Below are 24,774 nucleotides of genomic sequence, written 5' to 3' on the forward strand. Positions count from 1 at the left end.
ATACCTAATGCATGCTTTGCAGGCAAGAAACAAACCCACCTTTCACTCTGGAGCGGCTTCAAAGGGGATGGCTTCTGCAGCAGAGCCCACAACGCAGCTGGGGCACCTTTGCCAAGTGCCAGGGCCCTGGTCCACCTCCCCCTGCCCTCGGTAGCTGCCTCAGCCTCCGCACGGTGGGACTGTGCCTGCCGGGAAGGGGAGGGCATGGCCTCACCGGCCTGTGGGCACCCGGTGCCCCACTGCCCGGCATACAGATACGCCTCCCCTGCACAGGCAGGTTGGCAGCTCGGCCATTTCGATGAGCCACTTCCTTCAACTGAAGTGATAAATACAATTAATTCTTCCCCTTCTTCCCGATTCCTCATGCTGTTACATTTCACATGGAATCCTCGGCTGCAGTTCCACTGCTTTAGTCCTCGAGTAGAAAATACGTGCCACTGCATTCATGTAGGAAAGCAATCTGAGGAGTACCCAACGATTTTCTTTACGACCCCAAAAGGGAGCACACAGGCTACATGAAGCTGAGACTGATTTAGCAAAAGACATACAAAATGCCTAGGGTTTGTACTTTTAAACAAGAATGGTTGCACAAAAGAAAATTACAGGCAGGTTTCAACTAAACTAGCTTCTAGTCCAGACTGATCACAACAATGACTGACATTTTACTCTTAAGGTTTGATCATACATTTAGAAATTTACCTTGAAATTCTCCTAACATATTTGGATTAGATGGTTGACTATCTACTGTTTTCATGACTTCCAAGAACAGTTGTGTATTGTGGTTGTTATGCAATCAAACTAGTAAAAATTTCTGACTCACATAATGAAGCTGAAATGGTCCCAAAATATTTTTTCTTTTTTGAAGACATACAGAGTGATAAATTTCTGATCAACTGCTTCTGCCTTTTACATCATTAGCTCAAATGTAATCAAATCCTCTTAAAGCTGAGCAAAATGTTGATCTATTTATACTGATTTTGAAGCCAGAAATGTGAATTTGTGAAATTTTTTTTAATAGTATTTCTGTTTTTAAAATGACTTTCAGAGTAGAAAGCCTCAAAAAGCCCAGAATGTTTAATTTTCATATATCCAAAATTTAAGTTGGCTTTTTTTGTAAGCTTTAGTCAACTTCCTGCTTTAAAATGTTTTTCAACTTAATTTGACAAAACGCTCAAAATATTCTGCAATGTTTCTGAATTTTCAGGGAAGTAAAACCACAATTATTCTCATGGTACTAAGGGAGGCTAAAATCCAATGTTGACTAAGAGTCCACTTCTTTAGGCAATTCATTTCTGGGTTTATATCTTGAAAAGTGAGGCCAGCATCCAGCAACATTGAATCTCAGTTCTGCATTTCAACCTTGCAAGAAGGGTGAGAGTTTCTTTAGCCCCATCATAAATACGTATCTGTGATAAAGTAGCTCTGAAACTTCTATTTGCATTTATCAAGTCAGGTTTTCACACAGACATACAGAAGGTTATAAAAATTTAAGGTGCTCCAATGTATAAACTATTTTCATGTATTAATTTTTATAAGGTAGATACATCAAAAGAACGCACTATGCATTTGGTACTACAGCAAAACTGTACACATGCTCTATGTGTGTATAACCATATATAAAGACGATAAATGCACAGGACCACTGGGAAGATCAGGTAGCTTCATTCTAAATCAGAGAAGCCAAATTAAATCACTGGGTTTGCCATTTTTTTCTGTTCTCCACAAGTTCTGCTCTAACAGTTGCCAGGATATCAAAAATCATCACACAAAGAGGAGCCTAAGGGTTCAGAGAATCTCTGAGCTCTACGTTTCAGAACACCTTATGTTCTCTGAGCACCTGGAACAGACAAATGTAAGCTGGAGTATTGTGCATGGAGTACACTAACATGGATACATAAGCTACATATAAAAGTTTCACTCAACATCTGGTACAGAGCCTCTGTAAAGCAACAGTAACATATACTTCAGGATAATTACGAACAAGAATATTTTAAATGCATTTACAACTTTCCATTTGTTTATTTCATTAAGGTTTATGAAATCAGTAAAGCAGACTATTCCAAAAATATCAGCATGAACTTTTTTAGTAGTTCCTTGTGCTGTTTGCTAAAGAAGGCCCATATCACCAGGAAGAGATATTAAAGTACAACTTCAGATAGACATAAAATAATTTTTTAAAGTCTAATATGAAGACTTTGAGGAAGAAGATATATATATGTATATGTAGGAAGAACAATTCTTGGCTACAAAAATTCTCTCTCCCTTACTTTGATTATTATATAACATAAAGGTTCTCACATGGGAAAGTCAGAGTCCTCTCTGCCACCAAGGACTATATTTACCATGGAAACTACCATTACTGAGTAATTTGAAGTCACTTGGGTAACCCGACCATAACACCATTCTGTAAAGTGCCAGAAATGTTGAACTGCAGATTAAATACTCCAGACAAAATTAATTTGAAATCACATGGTAACGTGGCCATCACATAACTCTGTGAAGTGACAGTAATACTAAACTGAACGAGATTAAATAATCTGGCAGATTGAATGAGAAAGGGCAGACATGTTTTGCTTCTTTTGTTTTTCCTCATAATATATTACATTTTGCCTAGTGCTTTAAAATTATGTCTCCACAACTGAGAGAAAGTGAAGATTTTTATAAAGGCTTAAAAAAATTATATAATAACAAAAAATGCATGGGAACGTTGAGGGATCAGGCTAGGCAAAAATATATCAACTTCACAAATACATATCAAGCTAAAGCATACTGATTAAATATTATTAAATATTTTACTTGGTGTCTTGCTTCAGCAGACCCAGTGAAATGAGATCCTTTTTTCTTTAAACATTTTTTCTAATGGGTGAATATAAAAATATTGCCTTATCATGCTTCTGAAAGCTACATGTATTTAATACTGACACTATGAGCTTATATCCTTAGACTACAAATCAAACATAATCTGTGAGACAAATTGTGCCCTGAGGAACAAGCATGTATCTCAATGGGAGTCATGAAAAGGCAACGGAGATTCTTCATTTATCAAAAAGCGTTGTTCTCAAATGTCACTGGCACATATGCAGAGCCTCATCAAAAGTTCAACAAGAGTTTTAAATTCCTTTTTCCAATATAAAATTTAGGTATGCTGTCAGATAAGAGAATAATAGGTTAAACATGTGAAAATATATTTGCTGATTTCTGTCTTGTCGTTTATTACAGTACTTTAAATACTGCTTCTCCAAGGAAACAAGATTGACGTTAAAAGAGGTATTTGCAGTTACAAATGCTAGGAGGCAAAAAAGGTGCTCTGAATGTATTCATTGTGAATAATATTATACAAAGATAGTTTACAGAACTCAACTTCTGAACCCCAAAGGCTGCAAACCTGTTATTAAACATCTAAAGCAAAAGAAGAGGAAAGAATCCTAGAGGTCAACGCTCTTGGGCAGGTAGGCAGTTTTTAAAGAAAGCTGAAATAAATATAGCCTTTGAGGAAGCAGGAAACTAACAGGGTTTTTTAAAGTAGAAACAATATTTTTAGACAAAACGTATGTATCACACTATAGGTTTGCATTACTTAACAAGCCATGAGATGGCTGTGTCACTAGCCAAAACTTCTACATGGTCTTTCTATCAAGTCAAACATGAATAAAATTGCACAGATCTGATGGGAATGTAGAAAAGACAACAGTTGTGCTGGTGAGATACACCTCCTGCAAAAAGAAGTGAGCTTCAGGTAATGATTGAAGTAATCAAAGACAGCTGAATTTGAGTATTACTGTTGTGAGAAAATGCCTCCTCCAAGAGAAAAGCAACTTGTTCTTTGAAACTCAGTATACTGAAGAGAAACCCAGGGTTGGAAGGAGTTCCAGAAAAGTTAACCTAAACACAAATATTTCCCAAGCGTAACAGAAATAATGCTTTCTGAGCCCCAGCATTTTTGACTGTATGAGGATCATAATTTGCTCTGTTAAAGCTCCTGAATATTCTAAGTGATAACTAGACCTAAAATGAAATGACTATCAACTCCATTTACTTAGTACCCCACACACTTTGCTGGTACATTTACAAAAGTGAAATCCAGCTTATTGAGTTCAAACAATTTTTGTAACTGAGAAACAGTGTTAAATAGGCTATTTTTAAACCTGTGGAAAGGCAGCAATGAATTTCCTTAGTGTATCCTCCATTACTCGGTCTACCTACGGGTGACTTTCTATTGTCTCCCCTATTGAGTTATTTGCAATTTATTTCTATATCATGCTTTTCTTTATATCAAGCTGATAGAAATGTTTCTTGTACCTATTTAAAACATAGCAATCTATATTGCATACCAAACGAAAAGCGTTTACAGCTTTTCCCAGAACATTCTTATTTGGAAATTTTTCACAGTAACTATGGCACATGAAGAAAGCTGTAACTGTGAAGTCAGAAAGAACATAGAACCCTTCGTTTTTTTAGCTTTGCATCTGGCTATATCTAATTTTCTAGACAGAAAGATGGTGCCAGATAAAAGAGAAGCAGATTTATAACTAATTCCCCATGCTTACCAAAAAAGAGTGAAAAAAAGTACATTTTGGAGTTTCCTTTCAAATAGAGCTACATCTGAAGATGTGAAAAAGTCACTAATGTTCAAAAGCTCACCACTACTCTTATCCATAGCAGCAAGATTAATAAATAATTAACAGCATTTCCAAAACAAACATACCTCAAAGACATCGGTGTCTTAATTCTTCCGAAGAATTACTACCTCAGCTGCCTTTTTGTCTTCTGGTCTTGAATTTGTTGTGTAGCCTAGGAAAAATAAATCTCAACTTACTTTCAGACTGAAAGCATAAGGCTAGACCCAAGGAAAAAAAAAAAAACAAACCAAAACTTAATAGCATTGCAGTTAATTCCTCTGTAATCCTACCTCATTATCTTAAGCAAATAAATCTCTGAAAAGGATTGCCTTATTAAAAGCGAATTAGAAAACTGAATGTCATCTGTGCAGGGAGACATTCTCTTAAAATGCAGTCAGCAAGGAACCTCATAAATAGGGCACTATATAAAAATGTTCCTATCAGGCAATCCTTAGCAGATTTTCAACAGATGTGTATGTAACTATGATTTCACAAATTCCTAAAATAAAATGTGTCGACATCATTCACCACGAACTTTCAAGAGTCTAAAAAAATGTACTCATTTAGATTCTACAGAAAGAACAATATTATAAAGATATGTAAAATGTAGCAGGAGAGGCTATTGAATTCTCATACCTCCCACTCTTGCATATCATCATAATGTTTGATTTACCAAGGAGAACTTAATTGTTGTGTTTTTTTTTTAAATAAGGTTATTATGTTTTGATTTTATTTCTATAACCATGCATAGCCCCTAGGTGCATCTTGACACTCATTACACATTTTCAGAAGCGCACATGGTGCGTGTAAGCAGTGAAGAAGTAGTGCATGCTACAAACAGGAATCAGAGACAAACTACTGCAGTCACTACCATTGTTAGAACATTGTAAGTTTCTCAGAAAATGTTTACCAATTGTAATTTTTTGACATATTAGTTAGAAATAGAAAACCTGGGTTATCAGATCCTTGGAAAAAATAAAAAAAAAAAAATCAATACTATTGCAACAAAAATTTTTTTATTAAGAAGTGAAAACTTCATTATTAACTTCAAAGAAAATAACATATTTGTAGAAACAAATTGCCCTTTGCATTTTTAGCTTCCTTAGTATTGAACTCCTCAGCTTCACTTTAAAATATTCTTATCTTAATCATCCTGTGAGTTATTCCTTACTTCAAATTACTTTATATATCTGTACCAACACAATCAAATTATTTTAAAAGAAAACAACACAGAACACAGCTTGCTTGAAGGGTATGCAAGAATAACAAAACTAAGCGAACCCAGTTCTGGAAGATGATTGTGTTGTATGAAACCTTAATACAATGCGGAAAAAACCTAATGAAGATAGTATTCAAATGAAAGTAATAAAAGGCAGACAAAGCCAAAACAGAAATTAAAAACAACTAAAAAGTGTTCATCAGAGCTTCGTTCATACCCACAAGCCAGTAACGTAGCAAGTCGGAAAGAAGTCAGGAAACTAATTTCTGACAATGCCTAATTCTGTGTCCTTTACTTCAGTATTTCTCAGGAGAATGTACGTAATCACGCACACACGAGTTTGAATACATGAAAGCCAATACATGCTACAGAAACTAAAACAAGGCATCCAGCATTCACAATTAGATGCAAGAAGTGGCATATACTATGTTATCATGTAAGATTCTTTAAGAGCTAGGAGACTGTATTTCAGGTTCACAAAATTAAAATAATCACACTGCTACCATTAAGGCCAAATCTTGATTTATAAACATTTATAAGTTTAAGTGGCTTGACTTCGGGGTTTTGTATTACTTTTTCAAATGGTAATATAAAGGAGTTTCATACAATTTTTCATATTGCTCCTTTTGATAGCAATTTTTGAGACTTGCAAGGTTCAAGCTGAACCAATGTCTCTTCATCCAAGGGCTATCTTCAACTGCGTGATGTAACATTTTCATGGTACATTGCAAATGAGATAATGGAGTGACAGTGGTAAAAATAACTCTTGGTTGAACGACGTATCTTTTAATCAATGTCCAGGTAAAAAGCGGCAACAAAACAGATCCTTTCTTTCATACTGACATCTTTCCTATTTAGATACATTAAGTAAGTAGAAGTCTTCAAACGCATTGTTTCATGGAGCAAGAGCACACATTTAGAAGTTGTTTGTAGTCTCTCACACAAATCATTACACCTTTATATTGCTTCATTAGGTAGAGCATTCAATCAGATTTATTGATTTTATGGTGTTTGCTGACACTTGAGAAAATGCCCAATTCTTTCACTCTGCTAATTTTTTTGTTTCTTTTTCTCCTGACTTTGGTTGGGTGGGGTTTGTTGGGTTTTTTGTTTGTTTTGATATTTTAAAGGCTCCTACTAAGTTGAGGTTTGTTGGGTTTTTTGTTTGTTTTGGTATTTTAAAGGCTTCTACTAAGTTGGTGTCTTTGTTGTTCATGTATTTATTTACAACTCTGAAATCTGATGTTTTCTTCTCCTTTTTTTAAGGATTTAAGATCCAAAATTCCGTACTATATGTATCTGTATTTGTCAAACATTTTAAGAAATATATGAAGTATTTATTCTTAATGATATCAGGTTGAAAGAAATCCATGGATTTAGTCTAGTCCCTGTAGACATTTGAAGGTTCATATGTACTATTAGAAAAGCTTTGCTCTTTCAAACTGACAGTCTTAGGTTTACTTTTTCCAGCTGTTTTATTCCTGTAGTACACAATTGTGTGCACTACACAAGAATCACTGATTGATTTGTACCCTAATATTCAGAGAACTTGAGTTTTAGTGACATCTAGAGCCCTAGCTTCTTTAAATGAAATCCCTTCCACAAAACCTGTACCAAGAAGAATGACTTTTAAAAAAGAGACCGCAAACAGTAATGCTTTCAGGACTTAAATTTGCTTGTCACTTTTCAGCTGATACTTTTAATTAAATTCCCTTTATAATGAGATTGTGATTCTAGGAGAAACATTAAAACATTTCTAGGGTAAAAATTGCCAAATTTTAAATTAGGCTTTACTTCACTAATTCACTTGACAATAACAAAACTAATGAACATAGTTACAGAACAGAATAGAATACAATATTTCAGTTGGAAGGGATGTACAACGATCATCTAGTCCAACTGCCTTCGCAATTCAGGGCTGACCAAAAGTTATAGCATGTTATTAAGGGCATTGTCCAAATGCCTCTTCAACACTGACAGGCTTGGGGCATCGACCGCCTCTCTAGGAAGCCTGCTCCAGTGTTTGACCGCCCTCTCGGTAAAGAAATGCCTCCTAATGTCCAGTCTGAACCTCCCCTGGTGTAGCTTTGAACCATTCCCACACATCCTACCACTGGGTACCAGGGAGAAGAGCTTGGAATCTTCCTCTCCACTTCTTCTCCTCAGGAAGCTGTAGAGAGCAATGAGGCCGCCCCTCAGCCTCCTTTTCTCCAAGCTAGACAAACCCAAAGTCCTTAGCTGCTCCTCACAGGACATTCCTTCCAGCCCTTTCACCAGCTTTCTTGCCCTCCTCTGGATGCATTCAAGGACTTTCACATCCTTCTTAAATTGCAGAGCCCAGAACTGCACACAGTACTGAAGGTGAGGCAGTATCAATGCTGAATATAGTGGGACAATCACCTCTTTTGACCTAGGAACACATCTGCAATTATTTAAGAAATAATTCCAGTTCCACAGAGCATAAGTAACTATTAAATGTAGCCTTACTTGATACCTATCTTTCTTGAGAAAAAGGCCTGCAAGTTAAATAACCTGTGATGCCTTTTTTTTTTTTTCCTTCTGTTTTCCCCCTCTTGATTGTATAATTAAGAACATTTACTATATAGGAAAAATCCCTCTTGCCTATCACTTGATCTTTATAAGGCATTAACATCTGTATGGTCACGGAAGTCTCTAAGATGGAGAACTGCCATTACTCTTATTTCTTGACTGAAAAAAAATGCAGCATTCAGGATTTTTACCTGTACCTATTAATGAATCCTTCAACATTTAGCAGAATTTCTCTTTCTCTACACTTTTTCTAGGATGTTCTTTTTACCTGATTCAGATCTGTTAGAACCCAGTTCTTTTGTTGCCAAACACATAGCCTTGCTTTCTTCCAATTTCTGATCTACTTTTTTTTTTTTCCTTAAACTGGATTAAAATAAGATCTGAATTATTAGGAACCGGTGTACCACCAGGCAATCTTCCCTGAGTAAAGAGCAGTGCAGTTATTCACGGACAGAAGAACAAAGCCCAGCCAGAATTCTGCCTCAAATCTGGGCCACAGTTTTGTCTCTGCTACCACTCCTGTTTGTGGAGAGGGAAGCTGTATTGTTTTTTCTGGTTTGTTCCCATACACAGGCTAAAATTTATATTCAGAGATATGCAAAGGAGAAAGGAATTGGAGGGTGAAGGAAGGAAATGCAAATAAGTCTTTAATAAGATAACAATTAAACATAACTGTTATACTGTTTTTTTCTTCTCAACAAAAGCAGGCAAATCTTGACAGAAGTCTTAGAAACTTACACTTTTAAGTGCTTAATAGCATTTTACTGTTTCTAGATGAATTCTAAACAGTGAATTAAATGTTATCTCTAGTTTAACAGATATCTATATTTTATTTTATTCATCATTTAAATTGTTTATGATTTCAAGACCAGAATGAAGTATGATAAATCCCATTCTCACTTAAATGCTTTGCTTAAAAGAAATTCCACAACCACTTAAGTCCATACTATCAAAACAATTCCTAATTGTCTATCCAAACATCCCTTGGCAGTAAAAAGCTGGAAGCATGATGTGGGCATAGACAACAGTATTCAGGTATCTGTGATGATGACACCATTTACTAGAACAGTCCTAACGTCATTTGGACTAGTACTTACTCGTACATATACATTAGCAAACAACATTTAGATACCACATTAGAATTCCTTTGGAAAAAGTGACTCTTCACTTACTAAAGCATTACATCCAATTTACGAGGAAGCCATAATAAATTAGTCAGCTAAATCTCTGGCTGAAATAGATCATAGCTGTGTCTTACCAATTAACCTTTCAATGCACAAAAACCCAAATGGTTTCTAGTGATTTTGTTTCCAGCTCATTGTAAAGGGAGAGTGTTCTCATTCATGCAGTACAACTCAACCACTGATCTCAATTCATTAAAAAAAAGTTTTCATAAAAAGAGATGGAAAAGAGAAAAATGAAAATATATTTTAATATTTTAAGTAGAATTTAATTTCTATTATTTATTCTTATCTAATTAACTGAAGTAGGAGTTCCTAGTAAAAAATACTGTCGGTGGGAGGGAATAATCAAACTATTAGCAATATAAACTTCTGAATAAATGGGAAGTTTATTGAAATACTTCCTTTCAATTTACACCTTATGAATGTTAGAGATACAAGCACACACATACAGATAACTACTATATATTTTTACATACCTTATGTGTTTAAAAACAAAGTCAGAAAAAAGTAAGAACATTCAATACTGCTATTACCAGAATGTTGCACATCTTCCCAAAACAAAATTTGATCAAATTCAGTGTAGCTTGCTTTAGCAAAGTTGCATTTTCTGACACAAATATACTTTGTTGTTAAAATTCCAGACGAGTCTAACCATGACTTACTCTCAATTCAGACAACAGTCTGAGACTTCTGGCTGCAGTGACATTTTAATTTATATTACCAAAAGGACAAAACTAAATGTCTAGCACCAAGAGAAAATCAGACTTACTAAAAATCAAATATGCAAGAAAAAGGAATACAGTTGTATTAAGCAGAAACAGGATAACAGAGAAAGCAGAGGAACAGCTTTAGATTCACCATAGCAGAATCATAAATTTTCTTCAGAGAATGATAGTGAAAGCAAAAACTGGTATGAGCTTATTTTCCTGTCAAACAATCAAGAGTGATAGCAGATAGCTCCCTTTGGATATATAGAAGTAAAGGCTCTGCTTTCCTTCAGACTGCTTGAAGTCTGATGATGTTCTTCACATAAAAAGAGACATCCCAAGATAAAGGAAGCAAACAATATTTTTAAGCCACCACGTAGAAGATCATTTCTGAGCTCACAGAAGGTCCCACAGCGTATTCTAAATTGCACACTGGCATACAATCTTTTCTTCATAAAGTATAATTGGGTCTCAGTCTGTTCAGTGAGGTTACAAAACAATTTTCTATTTCCCACAAATTGACTGTATATTGAAAACAATCTGTGACTTGAGGGAGAGGAAAGGACTTGAAACGACTGAAGGCTTTATTGAGCATACAGTGCTGACTGCAGTTGTCTGTGTAGCAGGAGAGCAGAGCAGCCGGCTAGTCTGACTTAGAAGCAAAAAGGAAGAGATGGGGATACAACAGTGCATGCAATAGGGGAATGTCAGAGAAATGCTTTGTTTTCCTTAGCCGAGTTTTAGCTGCGACTACAATGTTCTTTAAATTCCAAAAACACAGTAAGTGTAAAGAAGAAATGAAAAGACTTCTCTGTCAACTGGAGCACAATTTTGAGGTGAGAGAACTCACTGAATAATAGTCTGATAAATCACTGTACAATCATCAGCAGTTTAGGCAGATTTTTGCTTCAGTTTTCTAACCTATCAAATGAGAATAGCAGCATTTTTTTTTTGTTGCTTTTTATTCCCTTTCTTTGGCTCATGACTGGGTTGGACAATTGCCAGGGCCTGCATAGGGTGATACTAAAGAACTACTCTTGGACTTTCAGCATACCACAATCAGAAATATACTACAAACGAAGGATGACTGTCTCTTGTGACAGATAAAAAGACTGTACTCAAGACTTAAATGATTATTAAGTCAAATCTGAATGTTTAATAAATTGATTATAAAATAATGTTCTCTGAAGGAGAATCTGACATATTCAAACACCTTTTTTTTTTTTTTTTAAGATAAGAGCACAAACACAGAAAAGATTTGCAACTAGAAAACAACACAGTACTGCTGTCAACTGCTTCCTGCTCAAGAAGCTGCAAGCTTGAAGCAGTAGCGTGTTCCATTAGGGACGTCACATAATGCCTAAAAATGGAAGAAAGTGAATCTAGTGAGATTTTTCGTATTATACAGTGAGCATGCCATCCAGCCTGTATTGGGAAGTGCTCTTGTCTTATTTGGAAGAAATTAAGGTGAAAGACAGACAAAATTCCTCTAAGAAAGCACAAACTCGCTTCATTTGCTTTGTTTGGCATTTTCTCTCTCTTCTTTATAGCAAAGATGTTGCACGCTATTCAGGAGATCTAAAAGACCTGGTTTTAGGATTTCTGAAGTTTACAAATGTCTCCTTCAATAAACCTGGAACACAGCACTTACTAAAGAAAACAGACTTCTGGGAAGAAAGATTTCTCCATTATCCCTAATATTATAGGACAGATGTACACTCTGTTATTTCTCCAGTTGACCAAGGAAAAGCAAAAGAAACTGAGACTCCATCTCTTCTAGCCTACCTTTTCTCTTTTCAATTTGGGACAATATGCATTAGTCCGCAGACACAAAGTCAGTCTTTGTTCTGACTTGCTTTTCAAGAAAATCACAGTAATTGTCAAGGAAGGATTCTCAGTACCACTGTGGACATTTTAGAACAGACTAAATAAACAGGTGAGAAGCAATATTTAAATTTTAGGAGGGTATTAGTTTTATACCAAAAGAAAAAAAATGTGCCCATATACCTAAAACATTAAAATGAAGTTATTTAAATCATCATGAAAAAAACCGAACTTTTTTTTTTTTTTTTTTGAGAGAGAAAATCATATTAATCTTTACATTTAAGATAGCTTTGTTTTTACTCCTGGAGAAACACTCCATTATTCCATGCCAAATGGATCCAGTCTGCTTCTGTGACCAATGGAATCTTCCGTGTGTTCCCTTCTCCCAGATAAGCTTTACCTGTTAGTCCTGCATCCTTTTATCTATTGGCTTTATATTGGTTTGTATCTGTCTGTACACATACTTCTTTACATTGATCTGTTTATTTGCATTGTCCAAATCTGTTGTGCAGGCTACACAGTTCAGCTGTAACAACACTCCTAATGCAGCTCAGGGCACCACCAGCCTTCTTCATGATTCACTTTGTGTCCACCAGGACCCCTTTTCTGCCAAGCTTTTCCGTCCTTTTCTGCCAAGCTGCTTTCCAGCTGGTCAGCCCCCATCATATACCGGTGCCTGGGTTTATTCCACCCCAGGTGTAGGACTTTATACTTCCCCTTATTGAACTTCCATTTCTCCAGCAGCACGACCCTGTGGCCTGTCAGCTACTCCTCCCAGTTTTGTGTCATCTACAAACTTGCTGAGGCTACACTCTGCCCCATCATCCAGATCATTAATGAAGATGTTAAGCAGGACTGAACCCAGTGTTGACCACTGGGGTGTACCTGCTAGTTACCGGCCTCCAACTAGACTTCATGCCACTCACCACCACGCTTTGGGCCCAGCCATTCAGCCAGTTTTCAGTCCACCTCACTGTCTCTTCATCCAATCCATACCTTATCAGCTTCTCTATGAGGATCTTACGGGAGACAGTGTCAAAAGCCTTGCTGAACCCTAGGTAGCCTTACTGACGTCCACTGCTCTACCCTCATCTACCAAGACAGTCATTTCATCATAGAAGTTTATCAAGTTGGTGAAACATGGACTTATGTACGTCCCAGTTTGCTAAAGTATTCCCTGACCTGATCCTCTTCCACCATGAGTACACCTTCCTTGCTCCAGCCTCTCCCCTGTCTTCGGGGCCTGAGATTCCTGAAGGCTGGTCTTGCCAGTAAAGACTAAGAAGGTAGCATTCAGAACCTCAGCCTTTTCTATGTCACCAGGTCCCCTGCCTCATTCAGCAGTGGGCCTGCATTTTCCCTAGTCTTCCTTTTGTCACCTATGTACATATAGGAGCCCTTCTTGTTGTCTTTTGACATCCCTGGCCAGATTCAATTCCATTTGGGCTTTCCTCCTCCTAACAGCATCTCTGAAGGCTCAAACAGTGCTTCTATATTCCTCCCACATCACCTGCTTCCACCTTCTGTATGCTTCCTTTTTGTGTCTGAGTTTGCCCAGGAGCTCCTTGTTCATCCATGCAGTGCTCCTGGTATTTTTGCCTGACATTCTGCTTGGAGGGATAGACGGACAGCAATAAAATCTAAAACTGTTAAAGAATTTATCAAATGGTTTTCTCAGCAGTGTAACCCGTGGGAGACAAATTCACAAATTATGCATACAAAGAGTGCATTTAATAATATTTAAGTAAAACTTGCAGAAAATAGGCAGGTGGTAGACTCTACACTGATAGTACTGTTCTTATTTTATTCTAAAGTCACTGTCAGAGAAAAACTGGTGTAGCTGCTAAACAGATTAGGGGAACATAATGAATCTGTGAAATGGTGTTGAAGTGTTGCCTCTTCCATCTTCCAAAAGCCTTTACTATGGTATTTCTGTGAGTCACTTATTTCTGAGGAGTGTTAAAAAAGATCTCTCCGAGGACTGGTAAGCCTCAACATGTTAAGCTTCAACAACTGCTGTACCACCCTTCTACCCAAACAGCTCAGAGCTTTCAGAGAGCACATACAGGAGAAAACTTTTGCTCTTTATTAGTAATTCACCTTTGCTTAAGTGTCCAACTTATTGCTTTTCAGACTGCAGGTAGTTAGTTCAATTCCCAATAAAGTAAGGCTTTATGTACATTCAAGAAGTACTTAAACTAAAGCAACTGATTTAATGCTGCTGTCTGGATCATTAGTGTGCTAGCAGGGGACTCCCAAATCACTAGTTTAGGAACTGCTACGCAGTCGTTAAGGAATTTTTCAAAGTGCTGCACTAGCACTCAGGAAACTTCAAAACATAAAGAACTTGTTCTGTACCCAACCAGTTACTGACACTTCTCAATTACTGCGATGTTTTACACACATTTTGCAAAAGTGCAAGAACGGCACAATGTGAGGAAGAAGTAAAACATCTAGCCTTCAGTACTCATTAAGTACTGTAATTGCGACAATGGCAGTTACCTGGATTGTTCTGTTGTGAGCCAATTATGTGACCGCTCCTGAGGGATATGCAATATTACAGTAAAAGTAATGAATTAGCACCTCAGCCAGACTACTAAGTCTGTTTTGTGAAGGACAATATACACATACAAGAGGGGCACAGAATACAGCCAGTGGCTGTCCTCTAGCAGTGAGCATATTTTCCATTTTAAGATTTCCTTTCTTGTTGCCCATGTGAAATCATATGACAAACATAAGCAAGACAAGCAAACTGTTATCTGTGTAAACATATCCACATATTTTGTACCACGTACTCCCACATTCACAAAGACAGCGTCTTGATAATTTTGAATGAAACTGTTGTGCTCTTAGCATAGGAAGAAAACTTAGTTTGGTCATTAGGTAGGTAACATGGGTTTAACAGCCAATTTTACTAAGAATCTTATATAAAATGAAAAGTACAAAAATCTGGAAAAAAGCATGGCAAAAAGGTCATCATCACCACCATCTGCTGCACTGGACAGACTCTCTCCCCGATTTTAAAAAGTGATGGCTTGAAACAGGTATTTAAATTAATATTTAAGTTAGTTAGGTAACTTACATATTCTCTACTAGTTCCAGATTTATCTGCTATTGCTGACACCCAAAATTCCGCTTTTGCATAGTCTCCATAAAATCTCTGTATACCCCAGAAGTTGGTCCTATCTTCTCTGAAATAAGAGCACACAACTTCCACTTACAATAATTCCAAATAATTCTGCAGCGATGATGACTGTAGAGACATAAGATATTTGCTTTTCCCTTTCAATTAGCAGTCTGCTACTTAGGATAGCTCCTGTCTTTCTCCTCCTGTGCTCCTGGAATACCACAAGCTGATAGGAATAGAAATTAGGTAGGGTATTAAGCACAACTTTCTTGCTGAAGTACTTCTTTGTTTTCTATGGAAGAATACAGAAATAATAGGCTGAGAGGTTGCTACTGTTTTGCTCTTTCATTTTTCATAATAGACTAAGAACTTATTGGGGAAGAATACAGCAATACAGAGTAATCTAGGGGATGCTTTTCATCCTAAGGACTGAAAAGATAGCAAACAACATATGAAAAACAGTGAAATATTAGAAATCCCCCTCTCCCCTCAAGAACGTGAAAGGGAACAAAAAGTAAAATTGCAAGTATGTAGCAAATGTAAACAAAATATATGAAATCTCAGTAAAATACTGTGTGCCTGTTAAAGTAAGATGAAACTCTAGATTCATTCTGGTTTTACTAAGGATGCAGATCTCCCAGGCTACATTACAGTACCTCCTGTTTGTGGGTTAACTCTGCCCCTCACATACTCAGCACAATAAAGACTTGTTACAGTCAGTGGCAGCTGAGTTATCTTAAAGTTCTCATTGGTATTGAAGCAACAGAAAAGTTCTGTACAAACCTTAACCGAAAATAAGAGTGAATTTATCAGGTGGTTCTAATAATTTGTTTCCTTGTCATTGCAGCTCCTACATTTTGTAGTGTAGTTATCTCAGTAAGGCATTTTTTTAATATAATCATATTAAGTATCCGAGTTTACTCCTAACATTATTAGCATTAGAACATTCAAAGGGTTTTGAAAATAGAAGCTGATAAGGGTTATGTTTACACACACACTTTCAGTCTCCATGAAGTATCTTACAGATTGCGGGTGGATTAGTCTGCCAAAATTTAGACCTTCAAAATGTCTTCACCAGCTAGCCATTTAGACTCTCTTTAGGGTCAGTAGAGGGAAACAGACATCAGTGCAACTCATCCTATTCTAGATGTCTGTAACAGGTCAGACAAGTTGCTTACTTCTTTCCATCAATTATAAAGCCTCACCAGCAAAAATGATTCTGGTCCTGATGCTAGACCCTGGAGACCTTTTGAAGATGTGAGGCTTAAGTTCTAGCTCTGCCTCCCAGGAACTTCAGAACAATCTTACGTCTACAGTTCTGGTATTCTGTATTGTCTCACAACAGATTAAAAGTTTCCAGAACTGAACAGCTGAGACATATCCTCTCACACGTGCTTTACTGCAGCTGAAGTCAGTCTTGGACGGAAAACCATATGAAGACAAAGTACTCCACCAATATCACAAGCCTTGCCCTGCCTCTAAATGACACAAATTCCTAGAACTTTTAATGAGTGCTGATCCCTCCCTCTAATCTGTCTCTCTCTAGCATTACGTTCTGTTATCTACTTTTTTTTTGTGATATTCGAACTATAATTAAAACAATGCAAAACATGTCTTATTCTAAAAATCTTGCATGCATATTTAGAAAGTCTTTCAGAAGAAAAAGTAGCTCATCAGTCCATTATTTTAGATGGGCATACAAATCTGCTAAAGCAAACCAATTCTACAGGCCTGTTTTCTTCAAAAATTACTTAGCATGCCCAATGAAAGCGCAATAGGCTTTTTGATACCCGTACATTAACAGTTATCACTAAAAACACAGTATAAGCAAGCTGTTCCACATACAGAGAGAAATATCTACATTATTCTTCCTATAGATTTGTGTTTATTCCTATTTTTATGACAACGACATCAGCTCCCCAACATCCCTATCACACCCCTACTAAACAAAAGATTGCACATGCTGTGCCTGCAGCTATTTGCGCACTGAGAGGAGAGTTACAACAAATGCGATGACTGGCTGATGAGCTGCTGCGAACAGCATGTGTGATGCTCAAGTCCCGTCCTGCCTGTCCTCTCCTCAAGGGGAGGCTAATGCTGCTCTCCCATTCAACTCGTTAACCAGTTTTCACACAAATAATGTACAAATATAATGACCTTTGAGACTTTTTCCTTATTTTCACCTTGAATAGAAACTGGCAAACCAATTTAGAAGTCAGAAAGGAGGGACTGGCAGATAGAAGCAGGCAGCCTCGTTAAACTACATTTGAAAAGGAAAATAGGCCAAGAACAACCTAAGCACATAATGAAAATACAGATGAAGAACTCATTTTATGTAAAAGTAGTAAAAGAGTCATCATAAATTAAATTGTAGGACAATATGCACTGATGGACTGTAATAGCTATGCAGATTCTATTCTGCCGCTCTGCCAAGACAGTGTTGGCTGACTGGGCTCAGTACAGCACTGTGCATGAGAACTAGCTACAAAATTGTTCTTCGCACTATGCTTGCCATATGTGCAGGCCTTTCGCTTAAATAAGCTATATGAGGTGTCAAAACAATTTTAGCACACTTGAAAACAGAATGCAAATTCAAAGCCTATGATTGCATCCATATGACCATATGGTCACAACCGTGGAATATATAGGGTGTAAACATAATAGGTAGTCCAAAATTTTTCCAGAACTCTAGCATTAGCATGAAAAATAAACTTAATCATCTATCACTTCAATTTTAATCAATTAGTATTATTTTTATGAAATGGCACAGACATAATACAATAAATCAATACAATGTCCTAAGTAACAGAACAAAACCTAAAAGAACAAGTACAAATCTAAGCGACTCACAAAGAACATGTAATAAACTGCCAAGGTTTAAATGAAAAAATAGTCTACTTATCTAATTTGGAACTCATCAGGATTATTCCTGTTATTTTTTAAGTCATCCGTTTAAAATTTGTTTTTCCCCATCACCAACTTTAGCTGAATTTTATTCCTTCATAAACATTTTAAGTAAAACGAGTTCTTTCAAATAATGGAAGATGAACTTTGTGGAACATCATTCTCATTTTATATTTCAACATAGAAGGTAAGAAAGATATATTAACCAGAAACTGAAAAGGAAAGATGGAATGGTTCTTTCACTTCAGTATTTTCCAAATGTCTTTATTTAAGCCAGTATCAAGTGCACAGTCTTAAGAGACTGCAGCTTTACCTGGTCTGAATTCTTCAAGAATAAATATATCACTTTTTTATTGATGTTCTTCTCTTGCAGTTTGGAGAAAGATGGATCAAATATAAAAATGGAGTTAGAAATTTAAGTTTTTAGTTAAGAATTATCAAAGAACAAAAGTATGTTAACACCATGCAATAGTATGCTAATTTATCTGGAGAAGATCATTATCATCACAACCTTACTTAGAACAATAAAAGTGAAACTAAAGAGTTGACTGAGCTGAAGCTATAACTGAATTAAAGTAGAAGTCTAGGAGGAAAAAGTCCTGATTACTGAAAAGCACATCAGAATGGAATATATATAAATGCAAAAATAAATTTCCAAGGCATATTAGAAAATTTTAAAAAAACACCTTTTCCTTCTCTTTTTAAATAAAAAAATACTACTTTTGAGATCAACACAAATATTTTATTTTACAATAGTGAAATAAATGCTAATTTATTATCAATATCATTTGTAGACTGTGTGCAAAGAACATCCCGGTCAATTGTTTAAAAAGTTGCATGCAATTATCAATGTACTGATCTATTTCCTTAAAGAGTTTACCTATTAATAAGAAATAATGAAAACTACTCTTCACAACCACTGAATAACCAGCTTGTTTCAGAAACTGGTAAGATCTACTAGATTTTATTTCTATGTTATGGCAGCAGTCCTACCCTGGAAAAATAAGGCAGCTCTGCATTTTCTTGTTCTTACTCTTTCTCGTGAAAGGAAATCTGTTCTCTAAACCGTTCCCAACTTCTTGTCATTAGACCAAAGGTGAAATACTGGTTTATTTTCTTCTCCTTCCAGTTCACAGCTCTTCCAAAAGATACTCAAAGCTGTTTTCCTCCCTGGATTTATTAGTTAATTCACTGAAAAGAAACATAACATCCTAGGTAGCATTCTGATGCTATCATAAATAAATACAGTTTGCCAAACAATCTTGATATGCTTGACATTATCAGTTAAGCAAATTTTCTCTTCCAGTTCCAAACACAGCAATATCAACTTGTTAAGCGTCAATATTGTAGCATCCCTCACACTACCACTCTCTTCAGCTGCTTCTCAGTCAAAGCTAATAATTGTCTTTCCCACTGGAAGGAATATTTCCTATGCCATTATCTCAGAAGCTTAAAATAAATACACAAATAACTCATAGAAAATAACATGCATTGACATTTGGGTCTAAAATTGGATTCTTCAGGTAGCTTATACTCAAATAAATGCACAACAGAGAGAAGCTGGACGGAAGGTAGACACTTTCAGCAGCAGTCTTAACTCAAGAAGTACCTAGCAAGCAATCTTGGTTTTATGCATTACCGTTACGCATGGAGAGGCAAATTAGTGGTGTTGCAAAAAAAATAGTGAATTTCAGTGGTGAAATGAAAAATAAGTAAAACAAGGAGCACAACTATTAAGAATGACTGAAGTTTAAAAAAAAAAAAAAAGAAAAAAACACAAAAAACAAAATAAACCAAACAAACCACCAAACACAAACCCCAAAGAACCCCACCTACACTTGTATCTTGAAACGAACCCAGAAAATTTAGAGTAGCTTCTTCCCCAGAGACAAACTATGATAAGGATAACGAGTGCAATTAAACCATCTTATTATCCACCCAAGTACTCCATTTTCTAAGATGTGATATACAGTTGTGCATATTCAAGGGTAGTCTGAACTTCAAATCTGTGGCTCAGGTAAGTAACAGCATACAAGGTGTGGAAAGTATAACCTCAATTATGCTACAAATGATACACAGCTGGCAAAAGAATTATCGACAGCTGCAACTAAACTGGTACAGAACATGACTTTACTTTGTCTTCCAGATGAATCACGCTTACAATCTAACCAGCTGCAACGCTTGTTGAGCTTTGCCCGCAGAGTCTTTATTCTGTGCTACACGTCTTCAATCTGAGTTTCTAAAGTTTTCAGCAAAGCATGTGTGTTCCTCTATGCTTGGCTGACTTTTATGAGCGCAAAACACAAATAATAGTTAACTAAATGAATGAAGATAAGAGTATTAACCCCAATAGCTTGCGTTCTACATTCTGAAGTCTCATGAAGGAAACATTAATGCCTGCAATTTGCGAAGGACTGGGACTCAAGTAACATCATGGCCTTTGAAAAAGATATGCAAGATATTCTCAGTAATACCTATGATTCACCTGATTCTATGTAAGGCTGCGTCAGAGCAGAACTGATGGATTACCTTCCCTTGATCATTACTTAGTAGAAAAGTAGTCTGCTGGGCAAGATATATTATTTTAGAAATAGTCTTCTCTAGAAAACACCACTTAAAAAAACCCACCAAAAACTTTTCATAAAAATTTCATGGACTGTTATTACTTTTTGTGGGTAGCAGCAAGCTCCCCTTTTATCCCCAACAGCACTAATCGGGAATATTACTCAAATAACAGCAAAAATTGCCATTCCGTTTATTGCTGTTGCTTTGCACAGTTCTGATCACTTATAAATTTTATGACCTATCACTGAAGAACATTTGTTGAAAATCAGTAATTAACACTTATTTTAACATTTTATTCCCAATTTTGAGGCAAAGGCAAAAAACCAGAAAGCCAAGTTTTGATAAGTATGACTATTCTTAATTTCCAGTTAATAGGTTTCATTGGCAGTTCTCAGCTCTTCACCTGCTTAACTAGAAACATTATTAGTTTCTACACACAGCTAAGTATCATTACTCCAAAGCCCCTTAGACACAAGATTCAGATGTATAAATATTCTTCATAGAGTCTTGTGTAACAAATACTGGTTATTAAACAATTAAATTGCTATTTTTACTTTGACTAATTTATTTATCCTTTTAGGAAAAAAAAAATCACAGGTAGCTTACTGAAATTCTTAATACCTAAGATGGGTTTATTTTTTTAAAATATAACCTCAAACCAGTTTTTGGAACTAGTATCTCCATTTTTTAATACCTATTGTAATTTTCTAAATGAAGCTTGGTTTAGTGTGTCCTCTACTTACCTAAGAAGATTCTTACCCTTCCAGCAAAAATCTCAAAGTCGGATGAAATAACGTGCTTGACAGTATTACTTGATTCCAATTTTATATCTTTAGTGTCATTATTTTTTCTCTAGTTATGAAAATTGGATATTTTAAGAAACACTGCAGTCATATAACTGTCTTTTTGCATATTATGATTTCTTATGTATAGTCAAAGATACTGGGAACCTACATCTGCAAGAGGTTAATCTGAAGACTAGTATATTTTTACCTGTTCATCATTGATACCAACAGTTATTTTAATAAGCATCCAAAACCCCATCCAGCAAGCTGAAAGCTGATACAGAATTGTCCCAGAAGCTTGCAGCCACTATAGCACAACTCCAAAGCAAGAGACTACCCTCTGTGATACCCTCTATGTAGGATGAGGGGGAGGGGGTGTTGCACCAGCTGCTGTTGCTGTCACATGGGTTTTCATTAACAGGTTAATTTACATGGCTGCTAAACGATCTTTGAAATCAATCTGGACTTAATCATTAAAAAAAGGAAAAAAAAAAAAAAGGAAAAAAAAAGGAAAAAAAAAAAGAAAAAAAAAAAGGAAAAAAAACCACCCTACCTTCTGAACCTAAATTAATTCCCTGATAAATACATGCATAAAAATCTGTCTTGCTAATTCACAGATATTTGAAGACAACATGACTATGAAATATATTTTCTTCCTATAGCCAAAATGAGTGTGACTGTCTTTCTCCTACTTTTCAAGTGAATCTCTCACTTGACAGTTTACCACACCTAAAGCTCTTTCTAAGTGTTCCAGGGACAGAAATTTTCAATCTCTGTTAAAGGTGAGTAACTTGTGAACCAGAACAGTATTAGAGTTGCTATCACTTCATTAGGAGAAATTCCAAAGAATTTCTTTAGATACTACTTCAAGACTTCATTACTTCTAAAATCACCACTTGTAGACTTTTTGGACGTGTCCTAACCAATCTGTTCAATTCATTGGTCCCAATTTCTCTTCAAATAGATATTTGCTTATTGCAGCTGCTTCATTTTCTGAAGGCAGTGACACTGAAGTTCTTTTAAATCAAGAGCATTGTACAACACAGGCTCCTAGAGTAACTAGCATTCTGTTTTATCTGCCTAAGCAACCAAGTATTAACAAATAAGAGAGGCTATATTTTAATGTTCCTGACTATGTTCATAGAACACAATTACATGGATTTCAAAAGCTTCTGATTTCTTTCTGTAAAGGAAAAGCCCCTAGTGACAGAGAAGGAAAGGTCCATATTATGCAATGAATAAAACGGAAACAAAGGATACCTAACAGAGACAGGACTGAGACATTGAATAAGGTTACCATTCAGTTATGTAAAAAAACCCAAACATTGTCTTGCACGACTCTCATTAAGCAAATATAGCTTTTTACAGTCCACATACAGTCAGCTCAAATTGTCAGGGAATTCCTAAGCAAACAGCAAAACTAAAGAAAACAGAACTAAAAGCTTTCCACTTCCTCCTATATGCAGACAACAGGAGATTCAGACATAATTATTCAGACACGGCTGAATATTTGAGTGTGTGGATAAAAAGGAGTGTAGTGCTCTGACTGTGGCAAGTAAACCATACGTTCAACATTTTGCTGAAATGATTGATCTTATCTCAAGCCGATATATATCATTTTGATATGCTACAGAGTGTCTCTTGAGATCTACAAACAATCTACTGAAATCCACTTAAGTAAAGCTGTTGGTTTTGATAGCATCATGCCATTATATACCAGCAGAAAACTAATTTAGTAGTCATATTACTTGTTCTGATACGTAATCTGAAATTCTGCAGAAACAAGACGGGTACACAAAAGCAGAGACAAACTCAGACCATTAAGCAGAAACCAGCTACCCCAATGTAGGTCATTCTTCACTTTCTTCTTCTGATGTGAACTGGCCAAAAAATAGTAAATATATAGAGGTGTTTTAAGCCACATTTCAGTAATGTTTTGGAACAAAAATATAAACGTGTTGTTTGATCTGTATACAAAAGAATAATGATTATTCTACCTGAGTGTGTCCTCAGAGTACTATAAATGGTCATCCATTTGCAATTTCCTTCTACTGTGCTCTCTATCAGTTTTCATCTTATCTACAGTTTTTATTAGTGACTTTACCTTCAAGAAAGAATGGACTATCCCAGCAAAGAATGAAAAAAGAATCAATGCCTTCTAGAATATTTTGTACAGCGTTGGTCAACCTGCTCAGTAAAGGTGCATTTGAACTAAAATAAGAGCCCAGAAAAGCTAGTAATATATTAATGGAATTGCAGAGACTTTTCATGCAGGAAAACTAAAGGAGCTTAACAAAATCAAGGCCAAGAGGAAAATGATTGCCCTCTAGAAATTAAGTGCTACAGATTTGTGACAGAAGAAAATTATTTAAAGTAAGAGACAATAAAGATAGTTAAAGGTAGTTTTAAAAATAGGTTAAAAAACTCCTAATCTCTCACAAGCAGAATCTCCGCGAGTTCCACATGGACAGTTTCTGGCCAGAAGTCGCAGTCCTTAAACAACGTCAGGTATCCCACCGTGGCAGGACACTTCAAGTAATCCACTGGCTAGAGAAACCACTTGAACACCTGCAAACAACATGTTAATGTTCTTGATTAAACTGGGATGTTCCCATAACTACCTAAAGCTACATCTAATTCAGATATGAACACTGACTTCACAGTTTTAGCCAAGTGTTTAACTGGGCATGTCACCTACCCATTGTCTAGCTACATGCCCGTGCCAGTACAACAATGAAGCACTTTTCCTCAGCACCTCTTCCCTTTCTTGCCACTGGCCTCGGTAGGCAGGCTTTGCTGCACCCTGCTTCCCGACTCTGCAGCTCGACTGCTGCCCTGCAGTGCATGAAGCGCACTGGGGTAACTGCAGGAGCTGGAATCTGCCCAGTGTGCTTGGGGCAAGGGAGCCATCCCTGGGGCTGGACACAATAGCCAGGGCCACAGATCCACAGAAAGGGTGAGAGAAAGGCACATGTTGCAACCATCTTCAAAAAGGGCCAGAAGAACAGTCCATGAAACCTACAGGTTGGTAAACCTCAATTTCATCCCTGGGAAAAATCACAAAGACAGTCCTCTTGGTCTGCAGCCCTTCTTCAGCCCTCCAGACTGAGCCTTGGGAGCCCAAAGGGCAGGGGAAAGGTGAGGAGAACATCAGAAAAAGGGGTAGATCCTTGGAAATTTTGTGTTTATCTCATTTTAACTGAATATACTGAACTGAACTACAAGTGTTAGCATTATTGTAACTGGATTAATAATAATCTGCATGTTAGACTAAAAATTAGACTATAATG

At 36.4% G+C, this 24,774-nt stretch overlaps 1 protein-coding gene across 6 annotated transcripts in view; it reads right to left on the reverse strand.

The window, feature by feature from the left end:
• CDH18 (cadherin 18) overlaps positions 1-24,774 on the reverse strand; it is a 565,378-nt gene that overhangs the window by 326,427 nt on the left and 214,177 nt on the right. For 5 of the 6 annotated variants that reach the window (XM_087761202.1, XM_087761183.1, XM_009469019.2 and 2 more), the window contains one exon: positions 4,706-4,791. The gene's annotated coding sequence lies outside the window, so the exon portion shown is untranslated. Of the gene's footprint in view, positions 1-4,705; positions 4,792-4,909; positions 5,019-24,774 lie in introns of those variants that run through there. The other variant, XM_087761173.1, reaches the window with a different exon arrangement.

The sequence above is a fragment of the Nipponia nippon genome, unplaced genomic scaffold (genome assembly GCF_047370975.1).
Source record: "Nipponia nippon isolate SJK-2023a ecotype South Korea unplaced genomic scaffold, ASM4737097v1 scaffold_1, whole genome shotgun sequence".
NCBI lineage: Eukaryota > Metazoa > Chordata > Aves > Pelecaniformes > Threskiornithidae > Nipponia > Nipponia nippon.